The 15,072-nt window shown below is 39.3% G+C and overlaps 1 protein-coding gene across 12 annotated transcripts in view; it reads right to left on the bottom strand.

Annotated features, from left to right (window-relative positions):
• Nucleotides 1-14,294: 14,294 nt before the first annotated feature.
• Nucleotides 14,295-15,072, bottom strand: part of CNOT12 (CCR4-NOT transcription complex subunit 12) — a 33,144-nt gene continuing 32,366 nt past the window's right edge. For all 12 annotated transcript variants that reach the window (XM_034420349.3, XM_034420351.3, XM_087881575.1 and 9 more), the window contains exon 12: nt 14,295-14,737. The gene's annotated coding sequence lies outside the window, so the exon portion shown is untranslated. The remainder of the gene's footprint in view (nt 14,738-15,072) is intronic.

Raw genomic sequence — 15,072 nt, 5'->3', positions numbered from 1 at the left:
TGAGGATATGGATGATCAAATATTTTATTTCTTTGGTATATTGTGTTGTGATTATTCCCAATAAAAAGGTTTCCGGCCTCATTTCCAGTTTTTGTTTCGTGATTTCTTCAATCATTGTTTTAATTTGTTGCCAGTATTGTTTTGCCCTTCGGCATAGCCACCAGAGATGATAATATGTCCCTTTCTGTGATTTACATTTCCAGCACATCGGAGATGTATTTGGGAACATCTTGGCTAGGCGCGCCGGTGGGAGGTGCCATCGGTAGAACATTTTGTAAAGGTTTTCCTTATAGGGTATAGACAATGTCATCTTGTAATTAATCTTCCACAGATTCTCCCACTTATCCAATTCAATAGTATGTCCTATATTTTTGGCCCATATTATCATATTCTCTTTGACAACTTCCTCTTCTAATTTGTATTTTAATAGGTACCTATAAATTTTGGTAATCATTTTCTCATCTGTACTTTGTAATATTTTATCCAATTCATTTGGTTCATTTTGAAATCCAAATTGTGCCCGATCAGTTTTATATCTTGATTCTATTTGCATGTATGGCCACCAATCAATGTCTATACCCTGATTTTGTAATTCTTGTCTTGTTTGTAATTCTCCTTCACTGTTGGACTGAATTGATGTGTGTTCGTTTTGTATGTTGTTTCAATGTATCTATGTTGGTTTTGTTTTTTTCTTTTTATTATTAATAAAAACTATTTAAAAAAAAAGAAAGAAAGAAAAGGGTCTCCCCCTAGGGGCCGCCAGTCGACATTGTTTGGCCGATGGGACCCTTTACTTATTGACATTTAAAATGGAGGAGGAGCAAGTCAAAGAAACAATGATTGTATGGGCAAAGAATTTTGGTTATAGTATAGAATTAGAGAAATGGCAAACACTTTGGGACAGGAATTATAAATTCACTATGGCTTCGGCAGATAAAAAAAACCTTTACAAAATGTTTTACAGGTAGCATTTACCACCAGCAAGATTAGCAAAAATATTCAGTAATCTGTCTGGCATACCCCGACAATACTCTGTATTCAAAAATATTTATGAATAAAACAAGAAACAAGAAAAAGAAAGAAAAATCTGTCAATGCAAAGAAATGGTGTGTTCATGCAGAAGTGTAAATAAGCTTTTACTAAGGAAGTTGAGAATTATTCTGCTTGGTTCCCTGAAAGGCTTTGAAAACTAAGGTGGTGGGGGTAGAGCTGGGAAGAATGCAGCCAAGGTGTTGGACTCCCAGCAAACATCTCAGAGAGAAGCATATGAGAAAGAGGGGGGCGTAATTAAGTCATGCTTTGGTCTGCAGAGATCATTGGTGGTGAATTGTTGAAACTTTAGACACATGGGGTATTTCTAGAAGAGCCAAATATTTGAAAAATATTTTGGGAACTTGCCAAGCTGTAGACTAAACTCAAGAGTACCTGAGTTTTAAATATTTGATAAATAATTTATAACAATAATGATACAGTGTATGTATACTAAAATACAGGTAGTCCTCGACTTACGGCCAGAATTTATGTTACTAAGTAAGAAATTTGTTACGTGAGTTTTGTCCCCTTTTATGATTTTCCTTCCCACATTCCCACATGAAGAGCCAAGGTGGCGCAGTGGTTAGAGTGCAGTACTGCAGCTACTTCAGCTGACTGCTAGTTCAGCAGATCAGCGGATCATATCTGACCGGCTCAAGGTTGACTCAGCCTTCCATCCTTCCGAGGTGGGTAAAATGAGGACCCAGATTGTTGGGGGCAATATGCTATTTAGTATACTGTCGATTGTTGTAAGCCGCCCAGAGTCCTCGGAGAGTGGGCGGCATAGAAATATGACTAATAAAATAAATAATAAATAAATTTGTTAGGTGAATCACTGCAGTTCTTAAATTAGTAACGCGGTTGTTAAGTGAATCTGGCTTCTCCATTGACTCTGCTTGCCAGAAGGTCACAAAAGATGGTGACATGACCCCGGGATAACTGCAACCGTCATAAATATGAACCGGTTCTCAATTATCTGAATGTAAATCATATGACCATAGGGATGCTGTGATGGTCATAAGTGTGAAAAATGGTCATAAGTCACTTTTTTCAGTGCTGTTGTAAAATCAAATGGTCGCTAAATGGACTGTTGAAAGTTGAGGACTACCTGTAGGTATTTTTTTCTAAAAGGAGCAAACCTGAATTAAAGTCTATCAACTTAAAAAAAACAACAAGAGAGAGATTATTAGGAATTCATTGTAACTGATCTAAACATCTGCCGTTGCATCTAAAATGCTCAAATTCCAGTTTATTCCCAGTCCGAAAAGAAATGTCTTTGTGCAGTTCCCACAGAAAACACAGCCTTTATACGAAGCACATAATATCAAGAGTAAAGCAGTTTACAAATTAAATAAGAAAAGCCTTTCAGCTGTACAATGTCTAATAAGACTGCATATTCACTAATGAAAAATTGAGACTGTCTTTATATATTAATTTACTACTTGCAGTTTAGGATATGACATTTAGAGGATTAAATCTGACATGGACATAACATCAGATACAGAAACCGTATGAAAGAACAGCTTGAAACCAGGCAACATCTGATCTTCTAGTCTCTACTGGACAGAACCAGAGTATATTTGCTATCTGTCCGTAGAAGATATCACCAGCTCCTTTGAAGTACCTGTAGCAATGGAACTGCTAGCCACCTATCTTGCCTTTTGATGGGTTTTATCTGCCTTCCCAGGAATATCTGGCTTGCTGGATTAGAAAATGGCTTCGTGCTGACCATAGCACCACTCTTACAAGCCATTTAGGGCTTTGGTGTTCAATCTTCCCTTTGTGTTTTACTGATCAGCCTGATAATTTCCATCAGCTGTTCTGGTCATCATCCATGTCCCTGTGTTTATAACATCAGGAGTTCTGTGTTGCGCTATCATCAGAATAACAAAGCAACTAGCAAGTAATTCAGGCCTGTCCCAATTCTTTGAAATGTTAGAATTTTCCCTTGGTTAAAAGTAGGAAAAACAAAACATTCCAGAACAAATTCAAAATCCCTGTGACCTGCATCCTTCAGAGGCCCCAAAAATGACCTTTATAACTCCCTCATTTAGTCTTTGCAACCTCCCTGTAAAGCAGATTAGGCTAAGATTAAATGACAGGCACAAAGTCACCCAGTGAATGAAGGGGGATTTGAACCCAGACCTCTCAAATCCAGGTAACCACCACTCTTCTAACTGGGATTAGTTTAGAAATTAAAGCAAATACCGTATGTCTGGTTTAAACAAGGTCATAATTTGCTCAAATCATACAAATATCTATTGTTAAGTAGTAAGTAGCAGTTTAAATCCTTGGAGAACATATGATCAACCAAAATCCTCAGTGAGACCAACCAAAATATCAAGATAATCAGCAAGCTTTTTAATTTTCCAAGAGTCCTTGTCAGAATAAATAGAATGCAAAATGCTGGTCTGGAAAAAAAACTGAAATAGTGTCGAAGCCATAAAAATCTACTTTGGTCACCATCTTCAGATGGAGTCAGGAAAAGGTGACAAGTTCATTGAGTTATGCTTTCCTGCCAGATGCTATGTGGGTTTCAGGTTACCAACAGTGATGCTTGAACAAAGATGCACAGTAGGTGATTGGATCACCCGTGTTTGAAAAAAATAAAATCTAAAACTTATCTAGATCTGTCTCAGATCTTAAGTGAAATGTACAAGCTGGGTTTAGACTGTTGTACTAGGCCTGGATTTCTTAACCGTAGTTTGTTGAACCAGTCAGATTGGCTGGCTTTTTCAGACATTGCACTAAACCACAAGCCACAAGCCATGTTACAAATGGTGATTGGATTTGCCCAACCCTCTAATAAGAGCCGAGGTGGCGCAGTGGTTAGAGTGCAGTACTGCAGCTATTTCAGCTGACTGCTAGTTCAGCAGATCAGCGGATCAAATCTCACCGGCTCAAGGTTGACTCAGCCTTCCATCCTTCCGAGGTGGGTAAAATGAGGACCCAGATTGTTGGGGGCAATATGCTATTTAGTATACTGTCTTTGGTGTAAGCCGCCCAGAGTCCTTGGAGAGCGGGCAGCATAGAAATATGACTAATAAAATAAATAAATAAATAATAAGCTAAAATCAAACAACCTACATTGGGTTTAGAACAGAGGTCTTCAAACTTGGCAGCTTTAACACTTGTGGACTTCAACGCTATGCTGGCTGGAGAATTCTTGGAATTGAAGTCCACAAGTCTTAAAGCTGCCAAGTTTGAAGACCTCTGGTTTAGAACAATATGTGAACCCAGTCAAGCTTTAAGCAACAGCATTTTTATTCCGTCTCACTGAACAGAAGCTGGAAAAAGCATGGGCTGTTGCATTAATGAAGTATAGGGAGATTATATGCTTGTGTATGAGGCTCAAAGCACATCTTCCGAAAACTTTTTCAAGTGTGCCTAGCTGTACTGTCAAATTTTGGATGGATGATCTCAAACAACTATAATTTAACATTTTGGTGCTGCTTTAGAATATTCCGAATATTCCACGCTTTATTTCAGTAGCCCATAACAACCATATAATGTAAATCAGTGAGCAAAATATTGAGTAAAAGTAGTTCTTTATAAAATTGTGACTAGTTCAGAGAACCGACAAATACCACCTCTGGCTGGCCCCAGAGTGGGGTGGGAATGGAGATTTTGCAATATTCTCCCCCCAGGAGTTGGGTGGGAATGGGGATTTTGCAGTATCCTTCCCCTGCCACGCCCACCAAGCCACATCCACAGAACCAGTAGTAAAAAAAAATTGGATTTCACCACTGAATATAACCCCCAACAGGTGAAAATGAGATATCTTTATTGCTGCAGAAAAGTTAGTAGGTTGGTATATTCAACTACTAGGTGATTTCTGATTTGTTGCTAGATTCAGAATAGCAAAGAAGGATATTTTCCTTGATTGAGCAAACAATAGTTCAGCTTCATCTCATCTTTCTGTTATCCCTACCAAATAATAAGATTGTTCACAAAGAAAGAAAGAAAGCAAACACCAGCAAAGAGGATTTGCCTATCAATATACAAGTAGAAGAGTTGGATGGTATGACCACTCTCCCACTATCTTCCCGGTAATGAAATAGGAATATGTGCTGATACTGAAGAGCTTACTCAAAGAAATCATCAGGGTCTACTTTAACTAGCCAAGCGATATTGATTTGATTTGCAATTTTGAATTGATATTCCACCAAGAATCTGTTACATCTAAAGATTTAACTTGATTTTTTTAATAAAGCAATTTCTCATTAAAACCTTCTCCATCACCATGGTTATTATATAGTTACTCTTTAACACAAAGCGCATTAAATTCTGTAATTCTAGACTTTGGGAACAGTTAAAACACTTTCTTTCCTAATTTTCCTAGAGGTAGGCTGAAGTTCTTGGTAGACCTTAGACAGACTAGAATATGTTACCCTGACTAGGTCAGCCTATTATATTTATTTCTGGGGAATCCTTGAAAAAAAGGAAGTCCACCCCATAAAATCCATATTCTCTATTAGCAGCACCCACCAATTGCTGTTAAGCTATAGATCCCAGGATCCTTCAAACAATGGTCATATGGTCCATGATTAGAGTTTATATTGTGGAAAAAGCCTGAGAATAGGCTATGTTCATATGATTAAGCGTATAAACTAGAAAGCTTGATTAATAAGCATGCATAACACCAGTTTAAGACCTGCTTGTGACTTTTAAACTAAGCCTAGTGGCTTTGTGAACCAAAGATTTAATGATTCAAGAATAAGCATGTTACTTCTCAGTCAACCTTGGTGAGTATGAGTCCTAGTTCTAATTAAAATGTGTGCAATAATTTTATGTCTTGCATAAAAATTGCATCAAGATTGCATAAATTACAACTCCTACTAGATGAAAAGGATACAGGGGGATGACACCTGAAAGCTCCATCACGCCTTAATAGTCAGAATAGACTTGTTTTTAGCAAGAATTGGTACCCCAGCTGCTGTTTTTGTTGCTACAACTCCTTCAATATTGGAAAGTTATATCAATCCTTTAAAATGCATGAATGAGAATAGTTGCTCATTATTTTTCATACCGGGTATTTTTGTTTTTAAGATTAAAAAGGTATAGAAAAAGCAAGGAAGAGAAGCATTGCTGATTTGAGCCAAGTAGTTTACTGGGATAAACTACTTGATACCTTTACTGAAGATAAGCAGAGTGCTGTAAATCAAGAAGAGCCTGGAGATTTTATTTTATTTTTTGTTGGTTTGTTTAGGCCAGGGGTGTCAACTCAATTTCATTGAGGGCCACATCAGGATTATATCAGGGACGCCTGTGGTGGCCCAAACACTCTGGCCCGTGAGGACAGGCTCCTGAGCTCCATTTTCAGCTGCCACGGTTTCCTGCAACCATCTGCCATTGAAAATGGGGCTCGTAAGGCCCTCCCGAGCTCCGTTTTTACTGGCAGAAGCACCCTGGGCCGGTCCTTCGCTGTTTCCAGGGTGGCCCTGCAGGCCAGAATTAAGTACTCTATGGGCTGGATCTGGTCCCCAGGCCTTGAGTTTGACACCCCTGGTTTAGGCCAAAATCATTCTTCCCTGTTCAGCATAAAGAAGGGAAAGGTTTCTATATGAAAAGATTTGCTATTCAGCTGAAAGTTGGTCAACATTTCTTCCTTCGGTCCATCACCTTTGTATTTCTGTCACTTTAAACTCTGTGCTACAAATGTGCGATGTAAGAAAAAAAAAATTAACAAGAGATGGGGGTGGGGAAAGGAAATAGGATGGAGACAGGAAGGCAAGTCAGGAAAAGAAGAAATGGGTCATGAGCCCAGGACGTAGCAAGCAAAATATTTATAGTCTGTCTCACTGTAACAATAAGGGGATATGAATAGCAGAGAATCCCACTCTGGATGAGGAGTGGCTTAAGATAGTTTTAAAAGTTTTTAAAATGTCTGTGTCTTCCTTTAAGATCTCAGTAAATTGCAAAAGAGTTAAGACATTTCATGACAAACAAGCCATAATTCAGCCATATTATTGTTTGCAGCAAGGAAAGGAATAATACTATCTCTTAGGTTAAATTACAGTGGTCATAATATGAACCCTTGCCATTGCCATGCTGGTGGAGATACCAGGAATTTAATTAAGTGCATTATCTGCCTTTCCTCTGATTTTATGTCAGCAACCATGGGATTCAACATGGGCTTGATTCTGTCTCTTCACTGTCCCAGCCAAACACCTTGATTATAGGTAGTCCTCAACTTACAACCACAATTGAGCCCAGACTTTATGTTGCTGAGACATTTGTTAAGTGAGTTTTTACGACCTTTCTTACCACATTTCTTAAGTGAATCACTGCAGTTGTTAAATTAGTAACATGGTTGCTAAGTGAATCTGGCTTCCCCATTGACTCTGCTTGTCCAAAGCTTGCAAAAGATGATCACATGACTCCAGAACACTGCAACCGTCATAAATATGAACCAGCTGTCAAGCATCCGAATGTAAATCACGGGATCATGGGGATGCTGCAATACTGCCCCATGAGTCAATACGTGTGAAAAATGATCATGTCACTTTTAACAGTGCTGTTGTAACTTTGAACAGTCACTAAATGAACTGTTGTAAGTCGAGGACAATCTGTATTACATGAGACACTAAATTAGCAGGTCAACTTCATGTTAATCTATTAACCCAGCCAATACAGTTGCTCTGATCAAGCTCCCCAAACATGACAAACCCTCTGTATTTAAATCAATGATTCCTTTATTAGGAGCGCCAGCAGCCCCAGCAAAAAGTTTCTCTCTCAACGCAGGCTAACAAGTCTGTCCAGCAGGGAGATAAATAGTTGTCTGCCACCTCTATTCATCTCTGCCCCCTGCCGTTTATCTCCCAAGCTAGGGTGGGGCTTCACTAACAGCAGTGGCTGTTCCATCCCATGGATCGGCCCACAGATTTCCACTGCTCTCCTCTCCTCTGCCTTCTGTGCATCTGCGTGTCAGGCACTGGACCCAGCTGTTCCTCCTCTTCCTCATCAGCCACCTCCAGACCTGGGGACTGTTGACTCTCCATCTGAGGGCTGATGGACGGCCCAGGCCTCATTTGGCTGTTGGAGGGGCCGGCGGCCAACAGGCTACAAGTGTGCAAAACCATGACTGCCTAAGTAACTATAAAATCACAGGCACTGGCTTTTTTCCAAATCATATGGTTGGCATCAACTTAAAGATAACAGATGAACGTCAAATTTAAGTCAAATTGAATTCAATATCTGCCTTTGGTGAGGGCAGATACTGAACACTAGATTCTTTGCATTGCATATCAGAAGTGAAAAATGGATGAAACTTTTGAAATGGCCAACAGGGCACTTGACCTAACCTCATCATCTTCTGAGCAGCCTCTAAATAATGTCTTTTTTTTCCAGCTTTTAATATTATGTGGCATATACCAAGACCAGCAGTTTTTATGCCAACAGCATAAAATAATGCATGTAATAATTCTTCATGGTTTATGACAGTGATACAGCTATAATTCTTCACAACTATTACAGAATAAAGGAACAAGCTATTTGTGCAACATGGAAATGGATTGCTGGTTAAATTTAAGTAAATTGACCAGAGAGTCACTTTCTGGCAAGCAGATCAAAAATATGTTTTAATAGTTGAGGTTTTGCATACAGTGCATAGAGGCAGTTTCTTCAGTGAAATTCTGCTAGCCACTTTAGTACCCGAGAATTATTCCAAAATTCATTGACAGTTAATATATTATTAGTACTGTCCAAAACTTGCACCAGCTTATGGAAGCTCAATAATCATTATCAATAGGAAGAGAGGCTTGAACTTTCTCAAAATGATGCTTTCATATCGTTTTGTAGGCTAGCACAATATATGCGGTGTGTAAACCATACTGGTGGGAGTTTCCGGAGCTTTTTCATTTACTTATGATAGCATTCTTAGTATAAATTGAACACTGTGTGTAAGGTTATATGAATGTGTGCATAAAAGGTATTATTTCACATGAAACTGCTTTAATACTAATTTGCATGTAAAAGTTATGTAGAAAAGATGCCCCTGGATGGACTGGTTTATTTTCCACTGATGAGAACAGAAATCCATTGACCCTGATGCCTAGCAAGATCATGCCTCCATATGGTCATATCTGTCATACATCTGTGATGCCATTTCTCGTATTTCATCTGGAAATCCCTGCAGAGATTCTAGAGATTCATGAACCCTGCAGGAAATTCTGTGGAGCAAAGGCCCAAGACTGAAGGCAGAAACCGTTAACTAGAACACCGAAGTCTATGCAGCATTTTTCAAAAAATGCCCCCTGGAAGGAAGAAAATAATACTGGTAGGACTTCATTAGCATTCAAAAAGCTAGTGTAACAATTATAAATCTTGTAAGATTTATTGAGTTACGAGTTGAAGTGTTTGAATGGAGAAAACAATATTCTTTAGATAAGGAAATTTGAGGCTTTGTGGGTAAATACAGCTGTTAATTATAATATTGGTTATAGTGATGGGTGGAAATACAAGCTCAGATCATTATTGCAAATTTAAGTTTGGCATAATTGCTATTAATCTTTTCATCGTTCCCATCACCCACCTCCTTCCACTTATGACTGTATGACTGTAATTTTGTTGCTTGTATCCTTACGATTTATATTTATATTGTTTCCTGATTGCTTATTTGTACCCTATCACTATCATTAAGTGTTGTATCTTATGATTCTTGATGAACGTATCTTTTCTTTTATGTACACTGAGAGCATATGCACCAAGACAAATTCCTTGTGTGTCCAATCACACTTGGCCAATAAAAAATGCTGTTGTTCTGTTCTGTTCTGTTCTGTTCTGTTCTGTTCTGTTCTGTTCTATTCTATTCTATTCTATTCTATTCTACAGGTGAAACTCGAAAAATTAGAATATTGTGCAAAAGTTCATTTATTTCAGTAATGCAACTTAAAAGGTGAAACTAATATATGAGATACTCATTACATGCAAAGCGAGATAGTTCAAGCCTTGATTTGTCATAATTTTGATGATTATGGCTTACAGCTCATGAAAGCCCCAAATTCACAATCTCAGAAAATTAGAATATTGAAAAGGTTCAATATTCTAGGCTCAAAGTGTCCCACTCTAATCAGCTAATTAAGGCATAACACCTGCAAAGGGTTCCTGAGCCTTTAAATGGTCTCTCAGTCTGGTTCAGTAGGGAATCACAATCATGGGAAAGACTGCTGACCTGACAGTTGTGCAGAAAACCATCATTGACACCCTCCATAAGGAGGGAAAGCCTCAAAAGGTAATTGCAAAAGAAGTTGGATGTTCCCAAAGTGCTGTATCAAAGCGTATTAGTAGAAAGTTATGTGGAAGGGAAAAGTGTGGAAGAAAAAGGTGCACAAGCAGCAGGGATGATCACAGCCTGGAGAGGATTGTCAGGAAAAGGCCATTCAAAAGTGTTGGGGACTTTCACAAGGAGTGGACTGAGGCTAGAGTCAGTGCATCAAGAGCCACCACACAGAGATGGATCCTGGACATGGGCTTCAAATGAACAACAAACGTCAGAAGCATCTTACCTGGGCTAAAGACAAAAAGAACTGGTCTGTTGCTCAGTGGTCCAAAGTCCTCTTTTCTGATGAGAGCAACTTTTGCATCTCATTTGGAAACCAAGGACCCAGAGTCTGGAGGAAGAATGGAGAGGCACACACTGCAAGATGCTTGAAGTCCAGTGTGAAGTTTCCACGGTCTGTGTTGATTTGGGGAGCCATGTCATCTGCTGGTGTTGGTCCACTGTGCTTCATTAAGTCCAGGGTCAACGCAGCCGCCTACCAGGAGATTTTGGAGCACTTCATGCTTCCTTCCGCAGACGAGCTTTATGGGGATGCTGACTTCATTTTCCAGCAGGACTTGGCACCTGCCCACACTGCCAAAAGTACCAAAACCTGGTTCAATGACCATGGGATTACTGTGCTTGATTGGCCAGCAAACTCGCCTGACCTGAACCCCATAGAGAATCTATGGGGCATTGCCAAGAGAAAGATGAGAGACATGAGACCGAACAATGCAGAAGAGCTGAAGGCCGCTATTGAAGCATCCTGGTCTTCCATAACACCTCAGCAGTGCCACAGGCTGATAGCATCCATGCCACGCCGCATTGAGGCAGTAATTGATGCAAAAGGGGCCCAAACCAGGTACTGAGTACATATGCATGCTTTTCAGAGGTCCGATATTGTTCTATGTACAATCCTTGTTTTATTGATTTCATGTCATATTCTAATTTTCTGATTGTGAATTTGGGGTTTTCATGAGCTGTAAACCATAATCATCAAAATTATGACAAATCAAGGCTTGAACTATCTCGCTTTGCATGTAATGAGTCTATCTCATATATTAGTTTCACCTTTTAAGTTGCATTACTGAAATAAATGAACTTTTGCACGATATTCTAATTTTTCGAGTTTCACCTCTATTCTATTCTATTCTATTCTATTCTATTCTATTCTATTCTATTCTATTCTATTCTATTCTATTCTATTCTACCTTGGGCAGGGATGAAATGTAAAATTTGTTACTACCGGTTCTGTGGGCATGGCTTGGTGGTGGTGGTGGTGGTGGGAGTTAATGTGACTGGGTGGGCATGGCCAACTTTTTTTTTTAACTTTTAAAAGCATTTTTTTTTACCACCTCGATTATCGATATCACCATCCAAGAGGTTGCAGAAAAAAAATGCTTTGAAAAGCCTCTGATGATCCCAGCTGAGCCGCGCGATCATCAGGTTTTTTTTTTTACTTTTAAAAGCATTTTTTCTTCGGAAGAGGTTGTAGAAAAAATGCTTTTAAAAGTAAAAAAAAAAGCCTCTGATGATCGTGCAGCTCAGCTGGGCATGGGGGGGCACAGGGATTTTTGCTACCGGTTCTCTGAACCACCTGCCACCATCGCTACCGGATCGGGCAATCCGGTCCAAACCGGGAGCATTTCACCCCTGAGCTTGGGATTTCCATTAGCTTTAGATTGGAAAATGAAGATGTAGATTCTGAAATTAACCCACACAATCTCATAGGTTGAATAAAGGACTACCATTCCCATCCTCCCGGACCACTCTACTTGGTTGGCACTGCAAGTCATCATCTGGAAGCTACAGGTTCTCTGCTAACGTATTATTAGCACTTCAACTTAATTCTGTTTAAAAATAATCTGTTATTTTGGTGTCTGGCACAAGATGTTAAGAGAATCACATTAGCAGGTATTTTCTATTTAAAGCCAGAAATTTGGACTGTTGCTCTAACCTTTTATATTTTCTAGAGTGGACCTCCTTTTGCTCTCACCGCTAATTTGTCTGTTTGCATTCCCTAAATGGAGAGCAAGACATATTTGCTATTAGTTTAGCAAGTAGAGCAGTGGCCTCTGCTGGCTGAAATAACAGTTGCAGCCAAAACCCACAATTCAGAAATAGCATACCAAAGTAAGCAGTAAGATGGATGCTGCAGTATGGAACTCCACACCATCTTCAATTAAAATTAAGGGCAAAATAGAAATAAAGGTTATCTCTCAACTATATTTATTTTTCCTAAATTGAACAGAAGAAAAATGTTGATATACAGGAACCAAAGTTCAGTATTCTTCATTGCAGTCATCAAGCTGGTCGATTCCGAGTCAGGCTGCACACAAGTTATCATTTTAAAAAACCATACATAAGAACTCTATTTGCATCCTTGCATAAGATAGGTAGGATCAACACAGCCTGCCCTACTTCCAACAGTACTAAGTATTTCCAGTTTAGGAAATACACAAACATTATTGAGAGGAAAAAAACAAAATTTCATATGTACAAATACATTTCAAACACTAAGTGCATACACTAAGGATGTGGTTTCTTGTGTAATGTAATGTAATATATTAAGTCCCTGATTATATCATGATTATGGAATTACATTCCTGAATAAAAATCCAAGAAACACACAGGAAAGTCAGTGTTAAAAGACAGTGTACACAAATGCACATTTTTAAAAATGTGTCTATCACGTGTACTTACCAGCAATTCCTTGGCTGATCCAGCCACAAGAGTTGTCCCTCACACCATGCTACTCTTGAATCAACCATACATTGGTTTATTTATGCATCTACCCATGCATCCGTCTACAGTGTTGGTTGTTTATTTAAAGAATCAAGCACCTGTTCATTAAGTGCTTTATTGAATAAATATTATGAATAAACGATCAGGTGCTCAATCAAAATAAAACTCAGCAAAGCTCTTCTTTGAAAAATGGAATCCACAAGGCCCAACTCTTTTGCAAACCTTAGCCCAGAGAAGGATTACCCGAAGATAATGGAATTTGTAAAAAAAAGAAACAACTTGCAATGTGACGTACCCCAGGGTCAGGTCATAACCAGCCAGTCAGCTGCACCTTCTTCCAGTATGCTCAAATCTTATCTAGCAGAGTTCCTTCGATGTTAGGCTTTTTAATTTATTAAACTCTTTAGACTTCTGTAAACCTCTGAGTTTTGGGAAGATTGCTTAAATGTCTCTCCAGTGAAAGTATAATATCTTTTGGCTACCTAAGATTCTTGGAGAATGAGTTTGTTTAGCCATGAAGTGCCCCCCTTCAGTGCATCTGCATCCACTAGGCTTTCAGCCAGCACCCAAATTATTCCTCCAATCTTATTTGCGGCAAACTAGAACACGCCAAGATCTTGTGGCAAACGGAGATCTCACAGCTTTATTCAAGATGCCTTTGACCTATCAAGTTTTTTTTCTTCCCTAGATGTATGAGTGGCTTTTAAGTCGTAGGTGTGCATAAATGAGGATGTTGCCCGAGATAGTGTACACCTATTACCGTGGCGGCAGGAGGAGATTATATTTTTTGTTTGACATGTGCATGTATGGGAGAAGAGAGGGACTGGGTATGTGGGTGTCTATGCACACTGACATCAGCACGTGCAGGTGTTGGTGCCCTCAGGCTTCAAGAAGTGTCATTTCCCAAGAACAGGAAACAAGTATGCAATTTGATTGAGAGGGTAACAGTTCTTGTTATGTACTTCTACATCCTTCAAATACCTGCAAGAGGTATGTCAATCTCCTCCCAGATCAAATATTCACTATAGTGAAAGCTCTTTCAGTGACTCAAAAAGACATATACACATTCACACAAACACTCACACCCCTACCCCCACCAAAGAGCATGCCATTTCATCCACAAAAGGAAAACACCCCTCCACCAGCATTTTGCTATAGTCTTGTCGGCTGCCCAGCTCTAGACTATGTTGCCAAGTAACAAGGCTGGCTCTGGAGACAGATCAGAGGATTACATTTAAGCAAATACGACAGCAGGTCCTTCATAGCCATAAAACCTTTATTTGTTTCAAGTGACTGAAGGGGAAACAATCCTTTCCTCTTTGTCTGAAATGCAATATATGGCAGCAGAGAGAGCGAAAGCCTCACTTTCTTGTCTTGCCTCCCTATCTTAGTGTGAAAGAAAAGGGGCTAGTGCCAAGCATTTTGATTACAAAAAAAAAAAAAAAATTCATAAAATTATATGGAACACGAGAAGGGGGAAAGGAAAAAATGGGAAATATAATGGCAAAGAGAATTGACTGCCATATGCATGAGTGAGTGAATGTGATACAAAGTGCATAAATGTGCTTCATCCTCCCTCTTCCCACAAATCCCTTCCCCCCCCAAATCCCTCCAAGATGTTAGATGGGAACTCCGTCTCTAACCCATAAAATGCTGACCAGAACCATCTGCTGTTAAGGCCCCAGAAGTAGGACAGCACATCTGCAACAACAACAAAAAATGACAAGGATTACAAAAATTGTCAGGGCTGTCTGCTGAAGCACTCCATCCCACCCACACAATTAATGACCACTAGTCATTGACTCCAGCTCATGGGCAAATGTTTCGTCTCCCATGTAAACCAGTACACTCTCTGGAACAACTTAATTATAGCAAGGTGACTTTCTTAAACTCTTTTCAGTTGTGTATCGTGTCAGATCCTGTGCAGTACATTTGGGACAAGGGCTGCTACGGAAAAAGACTCTGCAACAAAATCATTTAAATCAAGGGCAATTGACTTTTTCAGACTCTGCTACCCAAACACCATCTCAAAATAT

Source organism: Pantherophis guttatus, chromosome 1 (genome assembly GCF_059756535.1).
Source record: "Pantherophis guttatus breed Tessera chromosome 1, ASM5975653v1, whole genome shotgun sequence".
In the NCBI taxonomy this organism is placed as follows: Eukaryota; Metazoa; Chordata; class Lepidosauria; order Squamata; family Colubridae; genus Pantherophis; species Pantherophis guttatus.
Note: the sequence above shows the minus strand (reverse complement) of the source record. Positions and strands in the feature narration are given on the sequence as shown.